General features: G+C 40.7%; 1 protein-coding gene across 4 annotated transcripts in view; it reads left to right on the top strand.

The window, feature by feature from the left end:
• LRATD2 (LRAT domain containing 2) overlaps positions 1 to 17,953 on the top strand; it is a 590,601-nt gene that overhangs the window by 24,488 nt on the left and 548,160 nt on the right. Inside the window, exon 2 of one of the 4 annotated variants that reach the window (XR_014236256.1) lies at positions 11,662 to 14,467. The exons of 2 other annotated variants lie outside the window; for them this stretch is intronic. The gene's annotated coding sequence lies outside the window, so the exon portion shown is untranslated. The remainder of the gene's footprint in view (positions 1 to 11,661; positions 14,468 to 17,953) is intronic. One more of the 4 variants, XR_014236257.1, reaches the window with a different exon arrangement.

Genomic DNA, 17,953 nt, shown 5'->3' on the forward strand with positions numbered 1-17,953 from the left:
AAATAAACTTTTTGAAAAGAACTTGTTGAAGCAGAGCATACAAATACTTTTAGAGAGGGAATGTGAGCCAATGAAAGCAAAGACACATAGTGAAAGGAGCATGGTCTTGGGAGCCAGAGAGATGCCACTAAATGAGCTGTGTGCTCTTGGGCAGATCATGTAATAGGTAACCTTGGTTTCATCATTTGGTAAATGAGAGTAAGTACCTTGAAGAGTTATTTAGAGGCAGATACAGTAGGTGCACAGCCCCAAGCTATGTACCTGGCACCAGGAGTGAGAGCCAAAATATCTCCTAACCTAGACTACAGGACCCTAAAGAAACCAGGGTCACTGTGAATCAGCATCCCAAAGGCTCCCGGAGGGCCCCAGCAGGCCAGGAGTTAACATTTACCTTGCTGGATATAGGGGGAAGGATGAGACTATTGACCAACCAGGATGGAAATCTTTTATCTGCTGTGTTCACAAGTCCCAGCTGAAGAGCAGCCCTGCCTGGCAGTAAAAGGAAGTGCTCAGGCACCATCAGGTCCACTCTTCATTACCGGAGAAAGAGGGAAGGACAAGAGACTGCTAATAATTGGGGGGTTGGTTTGTTTCCAATGGTACAGAAGGCGTAAAGAGAAAGTTGAAGCCCTTCTCCTTCCTACTTCCCATGCTTACGCCCAAGAAATAACAATTAGTAGCAGATTCTTGTATCTTTTTCTATAAATGAGTCATTAACCTTCCTTCCTTCCATACAAATGGAATTATAATAATGGTTAATATTTAGCATGTGCTTGCTATGTGCCTCAGAATATTTTAAGCATCTTATATAGACAGTATGTTATTTAACCTTCATGACAACTCTGTGAAATAGGTACTGCTTTTATTTTCATTTTTCAGCTGGGGAAACTGAGGCACAGAGAGGTTAAAGCACTTGCCTAAAGTCACACAGTAGGTAGGGACAGGAAAAAGAACCCAGGAAGTCAACGTATATCTATCTTATTCTGTTTTATGCTTGTATAGCATCTCAGTATGAATGAATGATAGTTTATTTAACTTATTGTTGGATATCAAAGTTGTCCAAATCTGTTCTAACAATCACAGCTCCACCAAACATCTTTGTGTATTTATCTTTGAAGTTTTAACTCTTGTTTGATGTCTACTTTGTGCCAGGCACTCTGGGACACTCTTGACCTGCGTTTTGTCATTTAATGCTCACACTCCCTGAGGTTAGGAACCATTCATTTTGCAGGGAAGGCTATTGAGACTCCTAGTCATTAAGTAACTTGCCCAAGGTCCCAGAGTTGGTAAATGGCAGAAGGTGAAAATGAACTCAGGCTCTCTGATTTCTGGGTCTATAATACCACAGTTGCTATGGAAACTACACGGTTGTATGTGAAAATGCGCACGAGGAATTCACGCATCTACAGGAATCTCCTTTTAATAACATTACCCTTTTATATTTTTTCTTCTGTATTAATCTCACTGAGGCCAGTTTTCATACCTATGAAAGAGAGTTAATAATACCTATTACTATGGACTGAATTGTGTTACCATAAAATTCATATGTTGAAGCCCTAACCCCTCAGTGTGTTGGTATTTGGAAGTGGGGCCTTTTAGAGGTAATTAGGTTTAGATGAGGTCGTGAGGGTGGAGTCCCCTTGATGGGATTGGTGTCCTTATATGAAGAGACACCAGAAATCTTGCTTCCCCTCTCTCTCTCTGTCTCTTTCCACCATGTGAGCAAGCATCAAGAAGTTGTCCATCTGCAAACCAGGAAGTGGGTCTTTACCGGAACCTGACATACTGGCACCTTGATCATAGACTTCTAGCTTCCAGAACTGTGAGAAATAAACTTCTGTTGTTTGGGAATTCCCGGGTGGTCCAGTGGTTAAGACTTGGCGCTTTCACTGCCGTGGCCCTGGGTTCAATCCCTGGTCTGGGATCTAAGATCCCGCAAGCTGTGCAGCACAGCCTAAATAAATAAATTAATTAATTAATTAATTTCTGTTGTTTAAACCACCAGTCTATGGTATTTCATTCATTATGTTACCCTGAGCAGATTAATACACCTCCCTTATAAAATTATTTTGAAGATTAACAGAAACAACAAGGTAAAGCAATTGAGAATAATTTCTAGCATGAATTATGGAGTTATTGTATGCTAGGTATTGTTCTAAGAGCTTCAAATGTGCATTAGTTTCCTAGTGTTGCCGTAACAAAATATCACAAACTGGGTGGCTTAAAACAATGGAAATGTATTCTTTCACAGTTTTGGAGGTTAGACATCTGAAATCAAGGTGTTGACAGGGCCAAAGTCCCTTAAAAGCCTCTGGGGGAGGATTCTTCCTTGCTTCTTCCTAGCTTCTGGTAGCCCAGGCCTTCCTTGGCTTGTGGTAGGATAACTCCAGTCTCTGCCTCCATTGTCAAATGGCATTCTCCCTGTGTGTTTGTGTTTTCATATGGCCATCTGCTTATAAAGACATCAATCCTATTGGAGGGAGGGCCTACCTTACTCCAGTATGACCTCATCTTAACTAATTACATCTATTGATACAGTGACCTTATTTCCAAATAAAATCCCATTCTGAGATATTGAAGGTTAGGACTTCAGCATATCTTTTCTGAAAGGAACAATTCATCCCATCACAGTACATCTTACCTCATTCAATCTCCATGGCAACCCAATGAAGCAGATATTATTACATTAATTTTAGAGATGAGGACATGGAGCTTGGAGAATTCACGTAACTTGTCCAAGGCAGAGTGACTAAGCAAGTATATGCTCTACTACTTCTTGGCTACTAGAGTTTAGGGGCATAGTAAGCACTCAGAAAAATATGAGTTTATTACTCTTTTTGTTTGTTTGTTTGTTTTATTTTGAAATGCCTTACAAATGACCATATACCCCAGAGTAAGGGTAAGCAAACTTTTTTTCTGAAAAGGGACAGACAGTAAGTGTTTTAGTTTTTGCAGGTGATGTGGTCAGCCTCTGTTGCAACTACTGAACTCTGCTATTGTAGCACGGAGGTAGCCAAAGATAATATGTAAGCAAATGACCATGACTGTGTTCCAGTAAAACATTATTTACAAATAGACAGGGTTTATCTATTCAACAGTTGATGGACATTTGGGTCACCTCCACATTTTGGCAGTTATGATGAATAATGTTGCTATTTGATAGTGTCTTTCAAAGCCCAAAACTTTTAAATTTTGATGAAGTTCAAATGATCTATCTTTTTCTTTTATTTCTTATGCTTTTGGTATCCTAAGAATGCATTGCTTAATCTGAGACCATGAAGACTTACTCTTAGGTTTCCTTCTAAGAGTTGTATAGTTTTAGTCTGATATTTTTCTTATCCATTTTGAGTTAACTTTTGTACATGGTGTTGACTAGTTTCATTCTTTTTCGTGTAGTTATCCAGTTGTCCTAGCACAATTTGTTGAAAACACTGTTCTTTTCCCCACTGTATTATCTTGGCACTCTTGTCAAAAGTCAATTGACCATAAATATAAGGGTTTATTTCTGGACTCTCAATTCTATTCCATTGATCTGTATGCCTATCATTAAGCCAGTTCCTCACTGTCTCGATTACTGTTGCTGCATTATAAGTTTTGAAATCAAGAAGTGTGACTCCTCCAGCTGTGTACTTTCATTTCAAGATTGTTTTCACTTTTCAGGGCCCTTGTATTCCCATATACATTTTAAGATCACCTTGTCAGTTTCTTCAAAAAAGCCAGCTGGGCTTTTGACAGAGATTGCAATGAATCTGCAAATAAAATTCGGGAGTATTACCATCTTAACAATATTAATTTTTCTAATCCATGAACATGAGATATCTTTCCATTTATTTGTGTCTTCATTAATTTATTGTAATGTGTTTTGTAGATTTTAGTGTACAAGTGTTGTACTTCTTTTGTTAAATTTACTAAGTATTCTGTTCTTCTTGATGCTATTATAAATGGAACTGTTTTCTTAATTATATTTTCAGATAGTTCATTGTAAGTATACAGAAATATATTTGATTTTTGTACACTGATTTTGTATCTTGTAATCTTGCTGAATTCATTTATTTGTCTTAATGTCTTTTTAGTCAACTCCTTACTTTTTTCTATAAACAAAGTCATGCTATCTGCAAATAGAGATAGTTTTCTTCTTCCTTTTCAGTCTGGATGCCTTTTATCTCTTTTCCTTGTTTAAATGTTCTGGCAAGAACCTCCAGAACAATATTGAATAGAAATGGCAAGAGCAGGTATTTTGTCTTGCTCCTAAACTTAGGGGGAAAAACTTTCAGTCTTTCACTATTATCTAAGATGTTAGCTATGTTTTTTTCATAGATGCCTCTCATCATTTGAGGACGTTTCTGTCTATTCTTAGATTGAGTGTTTTTACCATGAAAGAGTGTTAGATTTTGTCAAATTATTTTTTCAGCTATTGAGATGACATTGTGATTTTTAAACTTTATTCTATTGATATAGTGTGTTATATTAATTTCTTTCTGTATGTTGAACCAACCTTTCATTCCTGAGATGATCTTATTCCTGGTATATAATCCTTTTTATATGTTGGTGAATTCAGTTTGTTAGTAATTTTTGAGGACTTTTTGTCTGTGTTCATATGGGATATTGATCTGTAGTTTCCTTTTTTGTGATGTCTTTGATTTGGTATCAGGATAATGCAAGCCTCATAGAATTGTGTCCCATAGGTCTCTGTTTATTTCCTTTGATTACTTTCTATTTATACTGAGTAATCTTAATTGACCTGTCTTTAAGCTTACTAATTCTTTGACCTGCTCAAGTCTGCATTTGGGCATACTTTATATCTTTTAGTTGATGGTCTCTGTTTGATGATACATTTTTCTCATACTTTAATTCTTTAGAAATGGTTTCTTTGAGTTCTTTCAATATATTTATGATAACTGATTTAAGTCTTTATCTAGTAAATCTGTCTTTCTTTCTAGTAATGTCTGGGCTTTCTCAGGGACGGTTTCTGTAAACTTTTTTTCTCTTTGGGCCATATGTTCCTGTTTCTTTGTATTTCTTATATTTTTTGCTATTGTTATTGAAAATTGGACTTTTTATCAAAACAAACAACTTTTTATTGAAGTATAGTTGATTAGCAATGTTGTATTAGTTTCAGGTGTACAGCAAAGTGATTCAGTTATACATCTATCCATCTATCTCTCTGTATACATGTCTGTTCTTTTTCAGATTCTTTTCCATTATAGGTTATTACAAGATATTGAATATAGTTCCCTGTACCATACAGTAGGTCCTTGTTGTTTATCTATTTTATATATAGTAGTGTGCATCTGTTAATCCTAAACTCCTAATTTATCCCTCCCTCCCCTTTCCCTTTTGGTAACCATAAATTTGTTTTCTATGTCTGTGAGTCTATTTCTGTTTTGTAAATAAGTTCATTTGTATCATTTTTTTTAGATTCCATATGTAAGTGATATCATATGATATTTGTCTTTTTCTGCCTGACTTAGTTCACTTAACATGATAATTTCCAGGTCCATCCATGTTGCTGCAAATGGCATTATTTCATTCTTTTTATGGCTGAGTAATATTCCATTGTACGTATATACCACATCTTTTTTATCCATTCTTTTGTTGATAGACATTTAGGTTGCTTCCATGTCTTGGCTATTGTAAATAGTGCTGCTATGAACACTGGGGTACAAGTTTTTTTTTTTTTAAATACTTACTTATTTTACTTATTTATTTGGCTGGGCCATGTCTTAGTTGTGGCATGCAGGATCTAGTTCCCTGACCAGGGATCGAACCTGGGCCCCCTGAATTGGGAGCGTGGAGTCTTAGCCCCTGGACCACAAGGGAAGTCCCTGTACCTTTTTGAATTAGTTTTCATCTTTTCTGGATATATATCCAGGGGTGGGATTGCTGGATCATACAGTAACTCTGAAAATTGGATATTTTAAATAGCACAATGTGTCAACTCTGGAAGTAAGATTCTCTCTCACCTTTGTGCTTTGTTGTTGTTGCTGCTGTTTGTTTTTTTAGTGACTTTCTTGGACTAATTCTGTAAAACCTGTATTCTTTTGTCATTTGTGGCCACCAAAGTCTATCTTCAGTTTGCTTAGTGCTTAGCTAATGACTGGATAGAGATTTCCTTAAAATTCCTTGAACTAATAATCTCCCAGCATTTTTTTTAACATCTTTATTGGAGTATAATTGCTTTACAATGTTGTGTTAGTTTCTGCTGTATAACAAAGTGAATCAGCTATACGTATACATATATCCCCATATCCTCTCCCTCTTGCGTCTCCCTCCCACCCTCCCTATCCCATCCCTCTAGGTGGTCACAAAACACCGAGCTGATCTCCCTGTGCTATGCGGCTGCTTCCCACTAGCTATCTGTTTTACATTTGGTAGTGTATATATGTCAATTCCACTCTCTCACTTTGTCCCAGTTTACCCTTCCCCCTTCCATGTCCTTAAGTCCACTCTGTATGTCTGCATCTTTATTCCTGTCCTGCCCCTAGGTTCTTTTTTTTTTTTAGATTCCATATATATATATATGTTAGCATACGGTATTTGTTTTTCTCTTTCTGACTTACTTCACTTTGTATGACAGACTCTAGGTCCATCCCCCTCACTATAAATAACTCAATTTCATTTCTTTTTATGGCTGAGTAATATTCCATTGTATATATGTGCTACATCTTTGTTATCCATTCATCTGTTGATGGACACTTAGGTTGCTTCCATGTCCTGGCTATTGTAAACAGAGCTGCAGTGAACATTGTGGTACATGTCTCTTTTTGAATTATGGTTTTCTCAGGGTATATGCCCAGTAGTGGAATTGCTGGGTCATATGGTAGTTCTATTTTAGTTTTTTTAAGGAACCTCCATACTGTTCTCCATAGTAGCTGTATCAATTTACATTCCCACCAACAGTGCAAGAGGGTTCCCTTTTCTCCACACCCTCTCCAGCATTTATTGTTTCTAGATTTTTTCATGTTGGCCATTCTGACTGGTGTGAGGTGATACCTCATTGTAGTTTTGATTTGCATTTCTCTAATGGTTAGTGATGTTGAGCATCCTTTCATGTGTTTGTTGGCAATCTGTATATCTTCTTTGGAGAAATGTCTGTTTAGGTCTTCTGCCCATTTTTGGATTGGGTTGTTTGTTATTTTGATATTGAGCTGCATGAGCTGCTTGTATATTTTTCTCCCAGCATTTTTAAGTCCTCTGTGTGTGTGTGTGTGTGTATGTATGTATGTATTATATTTTAAGTGCTCTAGCAGCCAGTTTACAACTCCATCTTATCCTAAACTTCTTGCTCATACAGAGACTCAAGATAACCATAGGTGAGAGAGTAGACTTTATCAAGTCTTTCCTAGATGTATGCAGTTCTGAAAATGCACTTGGGTTTCTGGATTTCCAGGAATACGCTGGAGCTTTTCAAAGACCCCTATGGGCATCTCATTATCCAGTTGTTCTTTTTAAAATTTCTGGTTAGCCCCTTGTTAGCGCCAACTGTTAAAATATCCTCAGGTAGCTGTGATATTAAACAATTGCCACTAATTGTATTTGACAAATAGTCTGTGGGTAGGGCTCTTCACAAAAAGCAAGCTCTGATTAGGTCAAATAAAGACAATCCCTGAAAATGGAGCTTTTTAGTGAACCTCCAGACAGGTCAAATAGTGATAGTTTTCTAGAAATGGGGCTTCTGGGGAGCTCCAAACCCATTTTACTTCCTTCAGTAACAGTTTAGCTGATGTTTTTCACACCTATTGTAGTTGTGAGCCTGTTGGCTTTCAGTGCTGCTGAAGAGCTAGGGAGAGGGTGATGGGCACAGGTTAAAATGCCATAAGTCTCACTGTCCTTGCTGAGATTCAGCCATTTTTCTTGAATAAATGTTCCTTGGATTGTTGCAAGCCTTTGGTGATTTTTCAGAGTTCTAAAAAAGTTTATTTTGACACTTATCCAGGGTTCTCATTGCTTTTCTGGAGGAGTGTATTTCAGAGGTCGCCCTCAATCTGCCGTTTAAGAACAGTTGATTGTATGTTTGGTTTTTATAGCTATATGTCAAATTATCACACACTTAGCAGCTAAAACAACCCCCAGGTATTATGTCATAGTTTTTGTAGGTTAGAAGTCCTGGCACAGAGTAACTGGGTCTTACAAGGCAGAAATCAGCGTTTTGGTTGGACTATATGTTCTCTTCTTGAGCCCAGGGTCTTCTTTCACACTCATTCACGTTGTTGGCAGAATTTAAATTGTTGTTGTAGGACTGAGGTCCCTGTTTTGTTGCTGGCTGATTCATCTCAGCTCCTAGAAGCCACCTTTAGGTCTAAACCATGACCTAGAAGCTTACTTTCTCAAAGCCAGTAGGAAGAATATTGCTCCAGTCTGTTAAACTTGAGTCTTATATAACCTAATCATGGGAGTGAATATCCTATCATATTCACAGGACATTCTCAAGGAAAGGGTAGTATATAAGGTATATTTACTAGGAGGTGAGATTCTTGGGGGCCATCTTAGAATTCTGCCTTCATTAGGCTTAATTGTGGGCTTTTAAGCATTTGGTTACAAAAGATATCATTTCCAGCTCTACTTCATTTGTCTAGAACTGTTTCATATAAATTAATCTAATATAATCTTTACACTAACCCTCTGAGATAAGCAAGGACGGTATTCCTAATCCCATTTTAGAGCTGTGAACCAAATGGCTCAGAGAGATTATATGATTTTCTCATGGACACACAGCTAGTGGGGGGCAAATTAATTCCTCAGACTCTAGGTAGAGTGCCCTCTGCCCTACCCCATACCTGTTCAGTCCTTTGAGTTTTGTTACATGGCAATGAGGATGTTAGTACCTGAGGTTTCTTTAAGGGACTTTGTCTCTGAAACAGTCTCCCTCTGGGCTCCTGTATCTCCTGCATGTGTATTTGGGGAGAATACCTGAGCATAGAAAATAGTATTAACCAGGAGTTTTGATAAAATGGAGTTTTCAGGGGTGAATTGCAATTTAAATAGCTGAAAAATTCCATTTACTTCCAGCAATGTATTCTGAATGCTCCCTCTGGCCCAGCTCAAGGGGAGCAGACAGTCATCTCCTGCAGAAAGTAAATGGAATTTTTCTTTTTCTTAAAAGGGCCTTGAAATCAGCAGTCTCAAGGCTGGCAGTGGGGCCTCAGTGAAGACATCATCAGAAGGAACAGCAGAAGGTTCTGAAGGTACTCAGGCATCGAACAAACTCGAACAAACTCACTCTCACTTGAATTTGATGGTTTTGCAAGTGGTAGAAAAAATTAACCATTTAAGACCAGCTTTCTAACCTTCCTATACTTAATCTCCTGGTTCAGTATATCCAATCATTTAAAAGATAATGGGGTTTCATTAGTTCCAATTCAACCCTTTTAATTATTCTGTGTCTTTCTACAGCAGTGCAAATGGCTGTTTGTAGACTGCATTAATCAATCCTCCAAATTTCTGAGGGCAGCAGAGATAGATAGGATATTGGTTCCCTCTCCAGATTCCTTTTACCTGGGCCCTGTACCATTTCCCCAGCTGCTGGGAGAAGGTGGTTCTCACCTTCTACATAGGCCAGCCCCCTTGCCTCAAAGTGGCAGTAACTTGGGTGGCTTTCATGCTCCAGAGCTCCCTGCGTGGTTGGGCTGAGGCTGGATCCAGCTGGGACCACATCTTTGCTTAGCCACCTCCCCTGCCCATCCTTCTTCCTGCATTTCCTGTCTCCTGAGAGCCCTTCCCATCAGAGAATCACATTCACCCAAATCACTGTCTCAGGTGCTGCTTCGATGGCAGTGACCTAAGACAAATAGTAAAGAAGTTCTGCTGTACCATTCCAATATCTAAGTTAAAAAAAATATATATATGTATGTGTATATATATATATATACATCTCCAGGAATTAAAGGCTTTGCTTACAGAAACATCCATTTAAATAATATGGAGGTCATTTACCTCTCAACCTCAGTTATCTGGAATATGGCCACAAATATAGAAAAGGCCTACATGTAACCGATTTAGATATTGTAAAATGAAAGGCAGTCTGTACTTTCATCATTGAAAACAAGTGCAGGTTTTGGTGCCTGACAGATACACAAATGAATGACCCCCATTGCATGTACTGGGCAAGTGAGCCTGGGTAAGCTTTAACCTCTCCAGCTCTGTTTCCTGTCTGTGATACAAGTGTCACTCCACACACTCACAGTGTTTCTGGGAAAACAAAGGATACGATACATTAAATGGGTTAATACATATCACAGCTTCAAAACCCAGAGCTTTCTTTTATTATTAAGGTCTTCGTGTAACAGGGAGCATGCTATTTCAGTCTGGTAACAGGCCAATTTCTGTTTCAAAGCTGAGGCTGAGAGCAGATCCTTTTTCATGCACAAAACAAACAAACACCAGCTGCAAGTAAACCAAAACTGAACTTTGATGTTGTTTCTCACCGCCCTGAGTCCCATTTGCAGAGGAAGGGGACGAATCGCTGAACCGAGGAGAATGTGGTGGGTTACAGTGCTCCAGGCGTGGAGAGATAGGCATGGAGAGCAAAGGGAAGCAGGCATTGTCCTGGGCTGCTGGAGTTTGCTGAGCCCAAGGAGCTGGCTCACCCTCATGCAGACAGAAGAAGGGCAGCAAATGTGGGAGGTGGCTCATGTCAGCATTGGTTAAATCTGGGGAACAGGTGGTCTATGGATGTTTGTCTTATTCTCTGTAATTTTCTGGAAGTTTGAAATATTTAAAAATGAAAAGTAACATAAGAGTAAAGGTAACAAAGGATTAAATGAGAATGATTAAATCCACTTTGTGAATGAACTAAGCATGGTATATATAATTTATACTACCCTTAACTCAAATTCATCTAAACACACCTTGTGCATGCATGTGGATTTCTATACATATATATATATATGTCCCTCTATATCTTTTTACATAACATATATAATCATGTATGATTATATATATATATATATATATTTTTTTTTTTTACACACATGATTTTAACTGAAGCTTCTACCAGCTTACATGGCATCTGTCCCAGGTTAGTGAATGAGGAAATGCTTCGTTCCTGTGTCTCCTCTACAGATGTCTATTTCTCCCCAGATTTCAGGTTAGCTTCATAGCCTCAGTTCTTTGATGGGTTTAAGAAAAATTGTTAACTTGCAGCTTGTCCATCTTTTTTCATGTTGTAAAGATTGGAGCAATGTTCATTCCAGCTTTCTATATCTCTGAGCTGAAACCAGAAGTCTTTGCATTAAAATTGTGAATCTAAAAATGTGCCCTGCTTTAGAAAGCTTTCCTCCTTTGTTTTAAACCATTATTGTTATTTAGTTTCCTTTCCGCAGGTTTCTAGTGAAGTTGAACCTCTGTTCTGCTCTTCCTCAGTCATTTGTAGCACCCTGCCCCCCTGCCAGATCCAGTGTGGTCCGGATCTACTCTTGGGAGTCCTGGGAGGGAATCTGGGGGTGCCAGACTGGGAGGAAGGCGTGGTAGGGTGATTTTGGGAGGCAAGAGAATTGATGTAGGTGGTTCCTAGTTCCAATCATCAGCTCTTTCCTTAGGCTTTATTCATCTCTGGGGCTAAAGTCTCTGCAACACTCCCCTTCATTCCTCCAGGGCCTGAGCTGTCCACTCCAGGATCATGTATTTTAACTAGTACTTCATTCTCAACTGTTCTACCAACAGAGACTCAAGCCAGAAGAGCTTCAGAATTGGACCCTGACCTTCTGTCAGGGAAAGCAGCATCTAAGGCAGAGTGACGAAGCCAGGATCAGTCAGGGTCCTGGGAGAAGACATCGCCTTCAGGTTAGTCATGCTCAAGGAGAGTTCAATTGAGAGATTATGATGCTGTGAGTGTGTATAAGGAAACCCTGATGGAAGAAGCAATACCAGGGCTATTAAGAGCAAGGTTCCTTTCTTACCCCAAGGTCTGTGGTATGGGGGAGAAAGTGGTATATGGAGCAGGGACAGAGGGGGCCTGTATGGAGAAAGCTGCGTGACCTGAGCCAGACCCAAGGCGGAGAGAGGTGGCCAGTTCCAGGTGTGACTGAGAATAAACACCCACCTCACTCTCCTCCCTCCCTCTTTCTTCCGCTGGTGTTTAAAATTGGCCAAAGCCAATTAGAAGCCAAATGGCAAGGGAGCCCATTGATGGCTTTTTTTTTTAATTTTTAATTTAATTTTTATTTATCTATTTATTTTTGGTTGCATTTGGTCTTTGTTGCTGCATGCGGGCTTTCTCTAGTTGCGGCGAGCGGGGGCTACTCTTCGTTGCAGTGCATGGGCTTCTCATTGCGGTGGCTTCTCTTGTTGCGGAGCACAGGCTCTAGGTGCGTGAGCTTCAGTAGTTGTGGCATGCGGGCTCAGTAGTTGTGGCTCACAGGCTTAGTTGCTCCGCAGCATGTGGGATCTTCCTGGATCAGGGCTCGAACCCGTGTCCCCTGCATTGGCAGGTGGATTCTTAACCACTGCACCACCAGGGAAGTCCCCCATTGATGGCTTTTCCAGGTCAGTCTCTTGGGGCACAGAGAAGATGGAGAGAGGACCTGGGAGGGTCAACTGAACACATCCAACATGAAAGCCATGGAGACCACATCTCAGTAGGTATTCATATGGCTATTTAAGAATTTTTGAATTAAGACCAAAATACTGGGTAATGATAATTATCGTGCTCTCATAATTCAGTCACTTCTTTGCGTTACCCTATACTATTATTACCTCCACAAAGTCCAAGGCAGAGAGTGATTAATAATTGCCCCAAATTATATAGCTAGAAAGACTGGTGAGAAAAAGTTTATACAACTCCTAAGTCCTTTCTTATGACTACTACACTCTACAAATTTATTCTACCCTTTTCTTGGGCAATCCCTTGGAGCCAGACTCTTCTCCCTCAACATTCTAAGGAGCCTTTCTGACCTCGTCCTTGCCTTTCCTTCCTCTCCGAAAGAGTCACTTGTCAACAGCTTCAAGAAATTGGGCTCAGGCACTAACAGGCAGAACCAGACCAAGCAAGGCCGCCATGTGGCCTGTAAGCAGGGCACGTGGTGGACAGACAGAGCCAGGGAATCAGGAACAGGGAAACAGCAGAAATAAACAGACCAGATGCAAACATTTCACCTACAGCCTGGAGGTCAGCCCAAGGGGAAGAGAGATAAGGGTTGCAAAGGTCACAGGCGAGGTTAGCACAGCTCCTTAAGAAATGGGTGAAAGATGAAAGTGACTTTGCTTTAATCCAACAAAAGCAGCTAATATTTTTACAGTGCTTTAGTGGTTAAAGCAAATTCCCAAATGTTTTACTAGATGATGTTTTATTAGACTGTGGGCTTCCTGAAGGCAATGCCTTTTCATTTTGTTATCCCTACCACAAGCAAGGTTCTGGGCACCTAGTAGCCAATATCAGCAAACATTTGTTAAATAAATAGTTGTAAATAGAGTAAAATATGGAATTTTGGGGGGTTTGGGAGCCCATAACATCAGGAACATCAGGTTTTGTTGACTATTGAGTGAGAGTCCTTGGGGTGATCTGGTCTTTGTGAGCTTTAGTGTGCTGATACATGAAATGAAAATTTAAAATTCATACATTTGCAGGGTTGTTGGGAAGTTATACACACACACACTATACACACACACATATACTATACACAAAATGCTGACATACTGTATGTTTTATATATATATATGTATGTATACACACACACTATACACACACACATATACTATACACAAAATGCTGACATACTGTATGTTTTATATATATATATGTATGTATACTCACACGCAAACACACTCATACACAGTCAGCACCACTTTTACATCTAGCAAGGTAACCATGACAATATGATGACAGTGACCATGATAATGAAGGAGTAACTTCCCATAGGGGTGTTCCTATATATTTTTTTGCACAGTATATTTTAGGCAAAATTCAGAAGGAAAAATTAAAAAAAAACCAAACAAACCTCCCTTTCTTCCTGGCTATTGGGATTCTCACTCCTTTCCCAAAGGTCAATGAAAGAACTGTGTCCAGAGGCAATGTGACACAGCGAAGGAGTCGTGGTAGGGAAGGCTGTGTTGTAGCCAAGACTCTAACACCAGTTGGCTTTCTTAGTCTGTGTAGTCTCTGCAATACTAGCTGTGAAGAGGTTAAAGAAGAATACATCCCCTCAACCCCTGCCACACAAATACATCCTGGAAAGGACACGCTGATTACACAGAAAGTTTGGTGGCTTCCATGTACTCCAACAAGCACACCCACAAATATTCACCAAGTGTGCAAAACCAGAGAGTTAGTCTTCTTAAAGAATGGTCCATTAGCAAGGTTTTATTTGTGCCCTACTAGTGAATTTTTGCAAGTCCTTTCATGCCCCAACCTGTGTTTTCTCACCTGTTCAATCCAGGTGAGTCTACTCACCTAACCTGCCTTTAAAGGATATAATAGTTAAATGATAGAGCTGAATCACCAAGGAAGAAATGAATGAAAGAACATAGAAACGTAGGTATGCTAGTCTTCATGGAAAGAATCTGATTGTTCTGAAAGGGCAACTCTGACGAAAGTAACAGGGTAGATGGCCTCCAGGAAGAAGAAACTAATGGATAAGGTAGTAAGGGACTTGCTGAAAGTGAGTTTGGAAACCAGAGTCAAATATTTTGTATGAGTTTGCTCGTACAAACATACATACTGCTATAAGAGTTTGAAGATTATTATGTGTGCCTGATGTGCAAGGGGACCAACCAGTAGTGTGGATTTGGACCAGATGTCAGTTCAGTGATCATTGTGAAAAACCTGTGGACCTTTTGTATTTTGCTGTTAGCTTTCTGGACACCAGCCTGGACACTCAAGACCCTGAGGTCCCCTAAAAACATATCCCTGAGCTCCAAGCCCACTGGGCAACCACTCTTCTACATTAACCATGTCAGACTGTGACTACTTCATGTGTCATTAACTTGCATGTGCAACACAGAGACTGAAATCTTTCTTTCTCCCTCCCTCCCTCCCTCCTTCCCTCCCTCCCTTCCTTCCTTCCTTCCTCCCTTCCTTTCTTTTTATTTTTGGCTGTGTTGGGTCATCGTTGCTGTGCGCGGGCTTTCTCTAGTTGCGGCGAGCGGGGGCTACTCTTCGTTGAGGTGCATGGGCTTCTCATTGCGGTGGCTTCTCTTGTTGCATAGCACAGGCTCTAGGCACGCAGGCTTCAGTAGTTGTGGCATGTGGGATCAGCAGTTGTGGCTTGTGGGGTCTTGAGCGCAGGCTCAGTAGTTGTGGCACACGGGCTTAGTTTGCTCCGTGGCATGTGGGATCTTCCCGGGCCAGGGCTTGAACCCGTGTCCCTTGCATTGGCAGGCAGATTCTTAACCACTGCGCCACCAGGGAAACCCTGAGACTGAAATCTTTAATAGTAATACTACAAGTAACAAGGATGTACTGTGCTAGGTACTACTTATGTTCTTATAGTTATTCTTCACAAATACTCTGCGAAGTAAATATAATAGATTTGTTGGAAATCGGTTAAATCTGGTCGATAACAATCAGGAAATAGCTTTACTTGTCTCCCTATCACCTTCAAACTCACTGGTGTATTGGCTTTCTCCTTCTCCTGATGGCATATCAGGGAGACTCTATAGCTTCCTGGTCACTTTCAAGTATTAAAATACACAGTCGAACCTAAAACAAAATTTAACCTACATCCAGTTTAAAGCTTCTCCTCATTGCCCTGCTCAGGTGTGTCCAGACAGTTAGGTAAACCTATAGGGCGCTTGGTCTGTTCCTCAATTCTCCTTGCTCCACGTCTTACCTGATCCCCCTAATTGCTGATGGATTTTCCAAGGTTAGGGGAGTGGGAAGGATGAGAGATCAGGTGGCAGATGCTGTTTGTGCTGCTCTCTTGGCTGTTGAAGCTGCTCCAAGTGGTAGAATCCAAATGTTGGCTCTTCCAGGTGCACCTTTCATGTGGGTTCCTCAGAGACAATGACTTGGCAATGTGCTAGACTAATCTTGTGGGACTTCTCTCAGCTCCTGCCCCTTGTGGTACCCCAGTCCTCATGAGTTAAGCTGGTTACCTTCCATCATATTTACCTGGCCCCTGTGAAATGTGCATACACTTGCTCTGCCATCATGGGCAGTTTTGACGAGCTTCACCCTTAGTCTCTTCAGGCAGGTTCTAGTCTCTGTGTTCCCAATGCCAGGGGAACATCTTTTAAGATTGTCCAATATCTCCACTGTGCTCTACTTCAGGGGCAGCTTGGAACCTTGGAACCAGTCTTTGCATCTCTGCATCCCAGCAAGCGTCCAGCCTGGGAGTGAGATGCCAGTCTGCCCTCTTGCAACAGACCCTCCCTCCAAGACTGATTACCCTACACTTCTTCATTTTGCCATGGCTGAAGAGAAGCAAACCCACCCCCAATACTACAAGGCTCTTTGGAAGAATCCTATTCTCTCTCAGGAAGCTTCTAGCTTGCCTGTAAGCAAGCTATTGGGAGTGTTAGATTTGGTCTCCAACGAGCAGTTCTCATGTGGGAGTGTCTAGCTCTTCTCTTTAGAATGCATGGCTACTTAGCTTTTTCCCATCTTTGGGGGGTCTCAGCCAAAGCTCTAAGTTCTATTGAACATTTGTTATAATCCTTTTACCTACAAGGAACTGTATCACAAAGAGATTTGTTGCAAAATGCTGGAGATTATTCAACTTGTAAGAGCAAAAGTTGGATTTAAACCCTGACCTGTCCTTCTCCCAAGCTAATAGTCTTTCCCATCCTCCAAGTGTCCTCTTTAAAGTTGCCTAGGACCAGGAAGAAGGAACTACACTTAATCCCATTTTACAGATTAGTTAATAAAAGCTTAAAAAATTTAAAAAGACTTGCTCATGATTACCCCATGGACTGGTCAAAGTCCCAACAGGAAACAGATGGCTAAACAGAGGAGGCCACTTTAAAAACAATTTAGTAAAAGAGTATTTGAAAAGGCGTGGGCAGTATTAGGAAGCCACAAGGGTTAGTGCAGTACTTCAGCACTAGTTAGCAGCAGGGCTGTTACCCGTAGGACTAAAGGGAGGAGAGGAGAGGATTGTATTCCGAGGGGCACCTTGAGAGGAGCAGGGACTTCAGGTGGTAGGAGACAGCCAGTCCTAAGTCATGACTCAGAGAGGAAGCTGGCCTGCCTGCATTTCCTCTCAATCTCCAACCTCCTCTGGAGCCAAACCCAGTAGGGAGCCAGAAGGCACTGGATCTTGTTGAAGTTGTGCCTGCAGGTTGGTATCCCAGAGCAGAGAGCCAATGAAGGTGGAGAGTGGATCTGGCCCACTCAGCTAGTCATGGCAGAGCTGGGGTTTGAAACCGCATCTGCTTGCACGAAACCCAGTGCTACCTCTTGTTGCCTCTGCACTTATTTCCTTATGTGACTGTGACACTTTATATTGTAAACGTTCTCTGGGTGGGGACTTTTTCTTACCATCTTTATACATGCTGCCATTCCAAGCACACAAAGACATTCAGTAAGTTTGTTGACTGAACGAATTAAGGGACGGAGGGAAAGGCTACAGATAAGCTTGAAACACATGGGGACATTATAAGTAAAGCAAGGGAAATGGTATGTATTGCAGTAACTCCCTGCATACGAGATGATGTCTATATACTTTTTTTAAAAATTAATTAATTGATTTATTTATTTTTGGCTGTGTTGGGTCTTCATTTCTGTGCGAGGGCTTTCTCTAGTTGCGGTGAGTGGGGGCCACTCTTCATCGCAGTGCACGGGCCTCTCACTATCGCGGCCTCTCTTGTTGCGGAGCACAGGCTCCAGACGCGCAGGCTCAGTAGTTGTGGCTTACAGGCCCAGTTGCTCCGTGGCATGTGGGATCCTCCCAGACCAGGGCTCGAACCCGTGTCCCCTGCATTGGCAGGTGGATTCTCAACCACTGCACCACCAGGGAAGCCCCTATATACCTTTATGTACATATACTTTTAAGTTAAATATTTTGTATATATTGTCTCA

The sequence above is a fragment of the Balaenoptera borealis genome, assembly GCF_965194805.1.
Source record: "Balaenoptera borealis genome assembly, chromosome: 17".
Classification (NCBI taxonomy): Eukaryota; Metazoa; Chordata; class Mammalia; order Artiodactyla; family Balaenopteridae; genus Balaenoptera; species Balaenoptera borealis.